We start from the raw sequence: 11491 nt of genomic DNA, 5'->3' as shown, positions 1-11491 counted from the left end.
TATCTGTTGAATAAAGCACTGTTTGGAGCAATCTTTCAAGTCATCTCTACTTTTAAGTATCCCTTTGAGCAAATTGACTTTTGTGGACCCAGTAACGTCATGGCTGACGGCAGACTCTGCTCTCTATGGCTGATGTTGTTGTGTTGAACAGAATGCTAACCAGCTGATGTTGTTGTGTTGAACAGAATGCTAAACAGCTGAGTGTGTTTTGTTGAACAGAATGCTAACCAGCTGATGTTGTGTGAACAGAATGTGTTGTGTTGTGTTGAACAGAATGCTAACCAGCTGATGTTGTTGTGTTGTTGTGTTGTGTTGAACAGAATGCTAACCAGCTGAGTGTGTTGTGTTGAACAGAATGCTAACCAGCTGATGTTGTTGTATTGTGTTGAACAGAATGCTAACCAGCTGATGTTGTTGTGTTGTGTTGAACAGAATGCTAACCAGCTGATGTTGTTGTGTTGAACAGAATGCTAACCAGCTGATTGTTGTGTTGTGTTGTGTTGAACAGAATGCTAACCAGCTGATGTGTTGTGTTGAACAGAATGCTAACCAGCTGAGTGTGTTGTGTTGAACAGAATGCTAACCAGCTGATGTTGTTGTGTTGAACAGAATGCTAACCAGCTGATGTGTGTTGTGTTGAACAGAATGCTAACCAGCTGATGTTGTTGTGTTGTGTTGTGTTGAACAGAATGCTAACCAGCTGATGTTGTGTGTTGTGTTGAACAGAATGCTAACCAGCTGATGTTGTTGTGTTGAACAGAATGCTAACCAGCTGATGTGTGTTGTGTTGAACAGAATGCTAACCAGCTGATGTTGTTGTGTTGTGTTGAACAGAATGCTAAACAGCTGATGTTGTTGTGTTGTGTTGAACAGAATGCTAACCAGCTGATTGTATGCTTGTGTTGTGTTGAACAGAATGCTAACCAGCTGATGTGTTGTGTTGAACAGAATGCTAACCAGCTGATGTTGCTTGTGTTGTGTTGAACAGAATGCTAACCAGCTGATGTTGTTGTGTGTGTTGTGTTGTGTTGAACAGAATGCTAACCAGCTGATGTAGCTTGTGTTGTGTTGAACAGAATGCTAACCAGCTGAGTGTGTTGTGTTGAACAGAATGCTAAACAGCTGATGTTGTTGTTGTATTGTGTTGAACAGAATGCTAACCAGCTGATGTGTTGTGTTGTGTTGTGTTGAACAGAATGCTAAACAGCTGATGTCAGAATGTTGTGTTGTGTTGTGTTGAACAGAATGCTAACCAGCTGATGTTGTTGTGTTGTGTTGAACAGAATGCTAAACAGCTGATGTCGTTGTGTTGTGTTGTGTTGAACAGAACAGCTGAATTGTGTTGTGTTGCTAACCAGCTGATGTTGTGTTTGTGTGTTGAACAGAATGCTAACCAGCTGATGTTGTTGTGTTGTGTTGAACAGAATGCTAAACAGCTGATGTGTTGTGTTGTGTTGTGTTGAACAGAATGCTAACCAGCTGATGTTGTTGTGTTGTGTTGAACAGAATGCTAACCAGCTGATGTTGTTGTGTTGTGTTGAACAGAATGCTAACCAGCTGATGTTGTTGTGTTGTGTTGAACAGAATGCTAAACAGCTGATTGTATTGTGTTGTGTTGAACAGAATGCTAACCAGCTGAGTGTGTTGTGTTGAACAGAATGCTAACCAGCTGAGTGTGTTGTGTTGAACAGAATGCTAACCAGCTGATGTGTTGTGTTGAACAGAATGCTAACCAGCTGATTGTATTGTGTTGTGTTGAACAGAATGCTAACCAGCTGATGTTGAACAGAATGCTAAACAGCTGATGTGTTGTGTTGTGTTGAACAGAATGCTAACCAGCTGATTGTATTGTGTTGTGTTGAACAGAATGCTAACCAGCTGAGTGTGTTGTGTTGAACAGAATGCTAACCAGCTGATGTTGTTGTGTTGTGTTGAACAGAATGCTAACCAGCTGATTGTATTGTGTTGTGTTGTGTTGAACAGAATGCTAACCAGCTGATGTTGTTGTGTTGTGTTGAACAGAATGCTAACCAGCTGATGTTGTTGTGTTGTGTTGAACAGAATGCTAAACAGCTGATGTTGTTGTGTTGTGTTGAACAGAATGCTAACCAGCTGAGTGTGTTGTGTTGTGTGTTGTGTTGAACAGAATGCTAACCAGCTGATGTCGTTGTGTTGAACAGAATGCTAACCAGCTGAGTGTGTTGTGTTGAACAGAATGCTAACCAGCTGATGTTGTTGTGTTGTGTTGTGTTGAACAGAATGCTAACCAGCTGATGTTGTGTTGTTGTGTTGTGTTGAACAGAATGCTAACCAGCTGATGTTGTTGTGTTGTGTTGTGTTGAACAGAATGCTAACCAGCTGATGTTGTTGTGTTGTGTTGAACAGAATGCTAAACAGCTGATTGTATTGTGTTGTGTTGAACAGAATGCTAACCAGCTGAGTGTGTTGTGTTGAACAGAATGCTAACCAGCTGATGTTGTTGTGTTGTGTTGAACAGAATGCTAACCAGCTGATGTTGTTGTGTTGTGTTGAACAGAATGCTAACCAGCTGATGTTGTTGTGTTGTGTTGAACAGAATGCTAACCAGCTGATGCTGAGTGTGTTGTGTTGAACAGAATGCTAACCAGCTGATGTTGTTTGTTGTGTTGTGTTGAACAGAATGCTAACCAGCTGATGTTGTTGTGTTGTGTTGTGTTGAACAGAATGCTGAACCAGTTGAACAGAATGCTTGTTGTGTTGTGATGTTGTTGTGTTGTGTTGAACAGAATGCTAACCAGCTGATGTTGTTGTGTTGTGTTGTGTTGAACAGAATGCTAAACAGCTGATGTTGTTGTATTGTGTTGAACAGAATGCTAACCAGCTGATGTTGTTGTGTTGTGTTGAACAGAATGCTAACCAGCTGATGTTGTTGTATTGTGTTGAACAGAATGCTAACCAGCTGATGTTGTTGTATTGTGTTGAACAGAATGCTAAACAGCTATTGTATTGTGTTGTGTTGAACAGAATGCTAACCAGCTGATGTTGTTGTATTGTGTTGAACAGAATGCTAACCAGCTGATGTTGTGTGTTGTGTTGTGTTGAACAGAATGCTAAACAGCTGATGTTGTTGTGTTGTGTTGTGTTGAACAGAATGCTAACCAACTGATGTTGCTGTTGTGTGAACAGAATGCTAACCAGTGATGTGTTGTGTTGAACAGAATGCTAACCAACTGATGTTGTTGTGTTGTGTTGAACAGAATGCTAACCAGCTGAGTGTGTTGTGTTGAACAGAATGCTAACCAGCTGATGTTGTTGTGTTGTGTTGAACAGAATGCTAAACAGCTGATGTGTTGAACAGAATGTTGTGTTGTGTTGAACAGAATGCTAACCAGCTGATGTTGTTGTGTTGAACAGAATGCTAACCAGCTGATGTTGTTGTATTGTGTTGAACAGAATGCTAAACAGCTGATGTCGTTGTGTTGAACAGAATGTATGATGTGTTGTATTGTGTTGAACAGAATGCTAACCAGCTGATGTTGTTGTATTGTGTTGAACAGAATGCTAACCAGCTGATGTTGTTGTGTTGTGTTGAACAGAATGCTAACCAGCTGATGTCGTTGTGTTGTGTTGAACAGAATGCTAACCAGCTGATGTCGTTGTGTTGTGTTGTGTTGAACAGAATGCTAACCAGCTGATGTTGTTGTGTTGTGTTGAACAGAATGCTAACCAGCTGATGTTGTTGTATTGTGTTGAACAGAATGCTAACCAGCTGATGTTGTTGTGTTGTGTTGAACAGAATGCTAACCAGCTGATGTTGTTGTGTTGTGTTGAACAGAATGCTAACCAGCTGATGTTGTTGTGTTGTGTTGTGTTGAACAGAATGCTAACCAGCTGATGTTGTTGTATTGTGTTGAACAGAATGCTAACCAGCTGATGTTGTTGTATTGTGTTGAACAGAATGCTAACCAGCTGATGTTGTTGTATTGTGTTGAACAGAATGCTAACCAGCTGATGTTGTTGTATTGTGTTGAACAGAATGCTAACCAGCTGATGTTGTTGTATTGTGTTGAACAGAATGCTAACCAGCTGATGTTGTTGTATTGTGTTGAACAGAATGCTAACCAGCTGATGTTGTTGTATTGTGTTGAACAGAATGCTAACCAGCTGATGTTGTTGTGTTGTGTTGAACAGAATGCTAACCAGCTGATGTTGTTGTGTTGTGTTGAACAGAATGCTAACCAGCTGATGTTGTGTTGTGTTGTGTTGAACAGAATGCTAACCAGCTGATGATGTGTGTTGTGTTGAACAGAATGCTAACCAGCTGATGTTGTTGTGTTGTGTTGAACAGAATGCTAACCAGCTGATGTTGTTGTGTGTTGTGTTGAACAGAATGCTAACCAGCTGATGTTGTTGTGTTGTGTTGTGTTGAACAGAATGCTAACCAGCTGATGTTGTTGTGTTGTGTTGAACAGAATGCTAACCAGCTGATGTTGTTGTGTTGTGTTGAACAGAATGCTAACCAGCTGATGAACAGAATGCTCATCTTGTGTTGTGTTGTGTTGAACAGAATGCTAACCAGCTGATGTTGTTGTGTTGTGTTGTGTTGAACAGAATGCTAACCAGCTGATGTTGTTGTGTTGTGTTGAACAGAATGCTAACCAGCTGATGTTGTTGTGTTGTGTTGAACAGAATGCTAACCAGCTGATGTCGTTGTGTTGTGTTGAACAGAATGCTAGCCAGCAGATGTTGTTGTGTTGTGTTGAACAGAATGCTAACCAGCTGATGTCGTTGTGTTGTGTTGTGTTGAACAGAATGCTAACCAGCTGATGTCGTTGTGTTGTGTTGTGTTGAACAGAATGCTAACCAGCTGATGTTGTTGTGTTGTGTTGAACAGAATGCTAACCAGCTGATGTTGTTGTGTTGTGTTGTGTTGAACAGAATGCTAACCAGCTGATGTTGTTGTGTTGTGTTGAACAGAATGCTAACCAGCTGATGTTGTTGTGTTGTGTTGAACAGAATGCTAACCAGCTGATGTTGTTGTGTTGTGTTGAACAGAATGCTAACCAGCTGATGTTGTGTTGTGTTGTGTTGAACAGAATGCTAACCAGCTGATGTTGTTGTGTTGTGTTGAACAGAATGCTAACCAGCTGATGTTGTTGTGTTGTGTTGTGTTGAACAGAATGCTAACCAGCTGATGTTGTTGTGTTGTGTTGAACAGAATGCTAACCAGCTGATGTCGTTGTGTTGTGTTGTGTTGAACAGAATGCTAACCAGCTGATGTTGTGTTGTGTTGTGTTGAACAGAATGCTAACCAGCTGATGTTGTGTGAACAGAATGTGTTGTGTTGTGTTGAACAGAATGCTAACCAGCTGATGTTGTTGTGTTGTGTTGTGTTGAACAGAATGCTAAACAGCTGAGTGTGTTGTGTTGAACAGAATGCTAACCAGCTGATGTTGTTGTGTTGTGTTGAACAGAATGCTAACCAGCTGATGTTGTTGTGTTGTGTTGAACAGAATGCTAAACAGCTGATGTTGTTGTGTTGTGTTGAACAGAATGCTAACCAGCTGATGTTGTTGTGTTGTGTTGTGTTGAACAGAATGCTAAACCAGCTGATGTAACCAGTTGTGTTGTGTTGAACAGAATGCTAACCAGCTGATGTTGTTGTGTTGTGTTGAACAGAATGCTAACCAGCTGATGTCGTTGTGTTGAACAGAATGCTAACCAGCTGAGTGTGTTGTGTTGAACAGAATGCTAACCAGCTGATGTTGTTGTGTTGTGTTGAACAGAATGCTAACCAGCTGATGTTGTTGTGTTGTGTTGAACAGAATGCTAACCAGCTGATGTTGTTGTGTTGTGTTGAACAGAATGCTAACCAGCTGATGTTGTTGTGTTGTGTTGAACAGAATGCTAACCAGCTGATGTTGTTGTGTTGTGTTGAACAGAATGCTAACCAGCTGATGTTGTTGTGTTGTGTTGAACAGAATGCTAACCAGCTGATGTTGTTGTGTTGTGTTGAACAGAATGCTAACCAGCTGATGTTGTTGTGTTGTGTTGAACAGAATGCTAACCAGCTGATGTCGTTGTGTTGTGTTGAACAGAATGCTAACCAGCTGATGTTGTTGTGTTGTGTTGAACAGAACGCTAACCAGCTGATGTTGTTGTGTTGTGTTGTGTTGAACAGAATGCTAACCAGCTGATGTTGTTGTGTTGTGTTGAACAGAATGCTAACCAGCTGATGTCGTTGTGTTGTGTTGAACAGAACGCTAACCAACTGATGATGTTATACAACCATTGGGGCTTTGACAATTATTCACACCATCACTAATCAATCCCTTTTCTAGAAGTCATGTGAAACCATTGCAAAGGGGCCATGTAATTGGTGTATGTAATGTAATCGGCCAAGGGCAGCATGTAATAGGACATGTAATGGGTGTATGAAATGTAATCAGCCAAGGACAGCATGTAATAGGACATGTAACAGGACATGTAATAGGACATTTACTGGACTGAGAATGTTCTTGTAGTTTCTTACAGGCTCAGAATGTTTCATTGGAAAACTATCTTAGTAGATTCAGCTCTTACTGTGTGTGTGTGTGTGTGTGTGTGTGTGTGTGTGTGTGTGTGTGTGTGTGTGTGTGTGTGTGTGTGTGTGCGTGCGTGCGTGCGTGCGTGCGCGTGCGTGCGTGCGTGCGTGTGTATGTGCGTACGTGTGTCTGCCCTTTATATTGCTCTGAAAGGGAGTAACTGAGGGAGGTACTCACTTATGTTCTGGTTCACCTTGTTCTGTGCTGACTGGTCGACCCACACAGATGCCCTGAACCTATTGTGCCCCTGCCACAATCCTACAGTGGCCCAGCAGGGACATTTCACGCCTCAGGGCCGACAAAGGAAAAAGTCAAAGGGGCGTCACATTGTGACATCACAACATGGAGCTCTTAGAATAACACCACAGCAGGGGCCTGTGTTCCAGATTAGCTTCTGGAACTGTGTTCGCTCACCGTTGTACGTGTTGTTTTTGGTTACTTAGAATATGCTGAAAACATATATTTATATATATATATATTTTTTTTTAAATGTCTTAAGATTCATATTATATGGAAGTAATTTAAAATAATTCGGTTGAGAAGTCCTTTTGGATGCAGTTTGTTTTACACAACCAGATAGTTCCTCCCACTCAGGCAACATGTAACATTCCCGAGGGCACTTCAGAAGGGAAAGAGAAGCAGCTCTAGTAGATCTGACCATTTACCCAGCAACGTTTCAACATCAAGCTGTATTCATCAGGGTTTCTTTCCCAAGGACATCCATGAGTTCTTTCCTGCTGCAGTCCACTCAACATGCAACCTTCAAAACATTCATCTCCCTCCACCACAGCTCTACCACTAATGACGCCTCTCCTTGTGTCGATCCGTTAGCCATTATCTCCTTTCTTTTAGTTGGTTTGTGGTCACTGTTTGGTTGTGGTCGTTGTTTGGTTGTGGTTGAGAAGCTAATTGCTGTGGTTGTTGGTCCTTGTCCCCTATAGGGTTTCCAACGTGTTTCGACCCTTGTTATATCTCATGTTCCCAGTCCCATAGAACATCTCCCAGAACCTCAAACAAACAATGGATACGTCCCAAATGGCACCTCTACGGGGCCTGCTGCAAAGTAGTGCACTCTATAGGGAATAGGGTGCTATTTGGGAAGCAGACAATATTTAACTGTCTACGGTCTTCATCTGGAAGTGTTTTGGCCCACAATGCGCTAGCCTAAATGGAACAATGCTTGGCAAAACTATCCCCATTGTAAACATTGTTTTATTTTGGAAGGAAGGTTCTACATGGTCCTCCATAGCTCAGTTGGTAGAGTGTGGGTCTTGCAATGTCAGGATAGTGGGTTTGATTCATGGGACCACCCATACGTAAAATATATGCAAGCATGAATCTAAGTCGCTTTCGATAAAAGCATCTGCTAAATGACATTCATCACGTGGTTGTTTACAGTCTTTCAACTCAAATTAACTACTGAAATGTTTTTCTGTGATTTGTGAGCAAGTGAGTGTGTTTTTCAGTGTCATGATCAGACCAGACCTTGCATGCTACATAGTATGTACAAACCAACATACTACAGTACCATAATAAGTATACTGTATATACTATGTACAAACCAACATACTACAGTACCATAATAAGTATACTGTATATACTATGTACAAACCAACATACTACAGTACCATAATAATTATACTGTATATACTATGTACAAACCAACATGATACAGTACCAGAATAATGATACTGTATATACTATGTACAAACCAACATGATACAGTACCAGAATAATGATACTGTATATACTATGTACAAACCAACATGATACAGTACCAGAATAATGATACTGTATATACTATGTACAAACCAACATGATACAGTACCAGAATAATGATACTGTATATACTATGTACAAACCAACATGATACAGTACCAGAATAATGATACTGTATATACTATGTGTCTCTTTTAATGCTTTATGGAGAAACCAACATTGCTACTGTACCAGAATTTGTTTTGTGAAAACCTGTTGCCTGGAACCATTCAAGTAACCCAACCCAAAGTATTTCAGTGTTCAGTAATTAAAATATTAAAGTGACATCACCACCCATATTGTTATCCTGTAAAGTTGTAAATACTGAACTGTTTTGACACTAAATAGTGTCATGTAGTCTGAACTATAACGAATGAAGTTACTTGCACATTACTGTTTGTTCTAGTGAACATAAAAATTTAGGGCTCCTTTCACTTCCTTACTCATTTTTTTCAAGTGGAGGAGGTCGGCTAGAACAGTGACTAAGGTTCAGTGCAGGGTACTGGGTGGAGGTCAGCTAGAACAGTGACTAAGGTTCAGTGCAGGGTACTGGGTGGAGGTCAGCTAGAACAGTGACTAAGGTTCAGTGCAGGGTACTGAGTGGAGGTCAGCTAGAACAGTGACTAAGGTTCATGGCAGGGTACTGGGTGGAGGTCAGCTAGAACAGTGACTAAGGTTCAGTGCAGGGTACTGAGTGGAGGTCGGCTAGAACAGTGACTAAGGTTCATGGCAGGGTACTGGGTGGAGGTCGGCTAGAACAGTGACTAAGGTTCAGTGCAGGGTACTGGGTGGAGGTCAGCTAGAACAGTGACTAAGGTTCATGGCAGGGTACTGGGTGGAGGTCAGCTAGAACAGTGACTAAGGTTCAGTGCAGGGTACTGGGCGGAGGTCGGCTAGAACAGTGACTAAGGTTCAGTGCAGGGTACTGGGTGGAGGTCGGCTAGAACAGTGACTAAGGTTCAGTGCAGGGTACTGGGTGGAGGTCAGCTAGAACAGTGACTAAGGTTCAGTGCAGGGTACTGGGTGGAGGTCGGCTAGAACAGTGACTAAGGTTCAGTGCAGGGTACTGGGTGGAGGTCAGCTAGAACAGTGACTAAGGTTCAGTGCAGGGTACTGGGTGGAGGTCAGCTAGAACAGTGACTAAGGTTCAGTGCAGGGTACTGGGTGGAGGTCGGCTAGAACAGTGACTAAGGTTCATGGCAGGGTACTGGGTGGAGGTCGGCTAGAACAGTGACTAAGGTTCATGGCAGGGTACTGGGTGGAGGTCGGCTAGAACAGTGACTAAGGTTCAGTGCAGGGTACTGGGTGGAGGTCAGCTAGAACAGTGACTAAGGTTCAGTGCAGGGTACTGGGTGGAGGTCAGCTAGAACAGTGACTAAGGTTCAGTGGAGGGTACTGGGTGGAGGTCAGCTAGAACAGTGACTAAGGTTCAGTGCAGGGTACTGGGTGGAGGTCAGCTAGAACAGTGACTAAGGTTCAGGGCAGGGTACTGAGTGGAGGTCAGCTAGAACAGTGACTAAGGTTCAGGGCAGGGTACTGAGCGGAGGCCGGCTAGAACAGTGACTAAGGTTCAGTGCAGGGTACTGGGTGGAGGTCAGCTAGAACAGTGACTAAGGTTCAGTGCAGGGTACTGGGTGGAGGTCAGCTAGAACAGTGACTAAGGTTCAGTGCAGGGTACTGGGTGGAGGTCAGCTAGAACAGTGACTAAGGTTCAGTGCAGGGTACTGAGCGGAGGTCAGCTAGAACAGTGACTAAGGTTCAGTGCAGGGTACTGAGTGGAGGTCAGCTAGAACAGTGACTAAGGTTCAGTGCAGGGTACTGGGTGGAGGTCAGCTAGAACAGTGACTAAGGTTCAGTGCAGGGTACTGGGTGGAGGTCAGCTAGAACAGTGACTAAGGTTCAGGGCAGGGTACTGGGTGGAGGTCAGCTAGAACAGTGACTAAGGTTCAGTGCAGGGTACTGGGTGGAGGTCAGCTAGAACAGTGACTAAGGTTCAGTGCAGGGTACTGGGTGGAGGTCAGCTAGAACAGTGACTAAGGTTCAGTGCAGGGTACTGGGTGGAGGTCAGCTAGAACAGTGACTAAGGTTCAGTGCAGGGTACTGGGTGGAGGTCAGCTAGAACAGTGACTAAGGTTCAGTGGAGGGTACTGGGTGGAGGCCGGCTAGAACAGTGACTAAGGTTCAGTGGAGGGTACTGGGTGGAGGTCAGCTAGAACAGTGACTAAGGTTCAGTGGAGGGTACTGGGTGGAGGTCAGCTAGAACAGTGACTAAGGTTCAGTGCAGGGTACTGGGCGGAGGCCGGCTAGTGTTGACTGTTTAAGAGTCTGATGGCCTCAGTCTCTTGGTCTTGGTCCCAGCTTTGAAGCACCTGTACTGTCTCCACCTTCTAGATGAAAGCAGGGTGAACAGGTCGTAGCTACGGTGGCTGAGGTCCTTGATAATCTTTTTGGCCTTCCTGTTACACCGGGTGCTTTAGATGTCCTGGAGTACATGCAGTGTGCCACCCGGTGATGCATTGGGATGACCACACCACCCTCTGGAGAGCCCTGCGTTTGCGGATGGTGCAATTGCTGTACCAGGCGGTGATACAATCCGACAGAATGCTCTCAATGTTGCATCTATAGAGGTTTCTGAGGGTTTTAGGGGCCAAGCTGAATTTCTTCCGCCTCCTGAGGTTGAAGAGGTGCTGTTGTGCCTTCTTCACCACACTGTCTGTATGGGTGGACCATTTCAGGTTGTCAGTGATGTGCACGGACATGAACTTGAAGCTTTTGACCTTCTCCACTGTGGCCCCGTCGATGTGGATGGGGGTGTGCGCTCTCTGCTGTCTCATGTAGTCCATGATCAGCGTTTTCATTTTGTTGATGTTGAGGGAGAGGTTATTTTCCTGGCACCACTCCACCAGGGCCCTCACCTCCTCCCTGTAGGCTGTCTAGTCATTGTTGTTGGTAATCAGGCCTACCACTGTTGTGTCATCAGCAAACTTGATGATTGAGTTGAAGATGTGCGTGGCCACGCAGTCATTGGTGAACAGGCAGTACAGGAGTGGGCTGAACACACACCTCTGTGGGGCCCTCATCTAAGAATAGGATCAGCGTGGCAAAGGTGTTGTTGCCTACCTTTACGACTTGGGGTAGTCAGGAAGTCCAGGACCCAGTTGCACAGGGAG

General features: G+C 43.6%; 1 long non-coding RNA gene across 1 annotated transcript; it reads left to right on the top strand.

Annotated features, from left to right (window-relative positions):
• Positions 1 to 9213: 9213 nt before the first annotated feature.
• Positions 9214 to 9571, top strand: LOC127908016 (uncharacterized). The gene is made up of 3 exons (XR_008065901.1): positions 9214 to 9303; positions 9351 to 9397; positions 9539 to 9571. It is a non-coding gene; the product is annotated as an uncharacterized LOC127908016 (long non-coding RNA).
• Positions 9572 to 11491: the final 1920 nt, after the last annotated feature.

The sequence above is a fragment of the Oncorhynchus keta genome, chromosome 16 (assembly GCF_023373465.1).
Source record: "Oncorhynchus keta strain PuntledgeMale-10-30-2019 chromosome 16, Oket_V2, whole genome shotgun sequence".
NCBI classification, from domain to species: Eukaryota; Metazoa; Chordata; class Actinopteri; order Salmoniformes; family Salmonidae; genus Oncorhynchus; species Oncorhynchus keta.
Note: the sequence above shows the minus strand (reverse complement) of the source record. Positions and strands in the feature narration are given on the sequence as shown.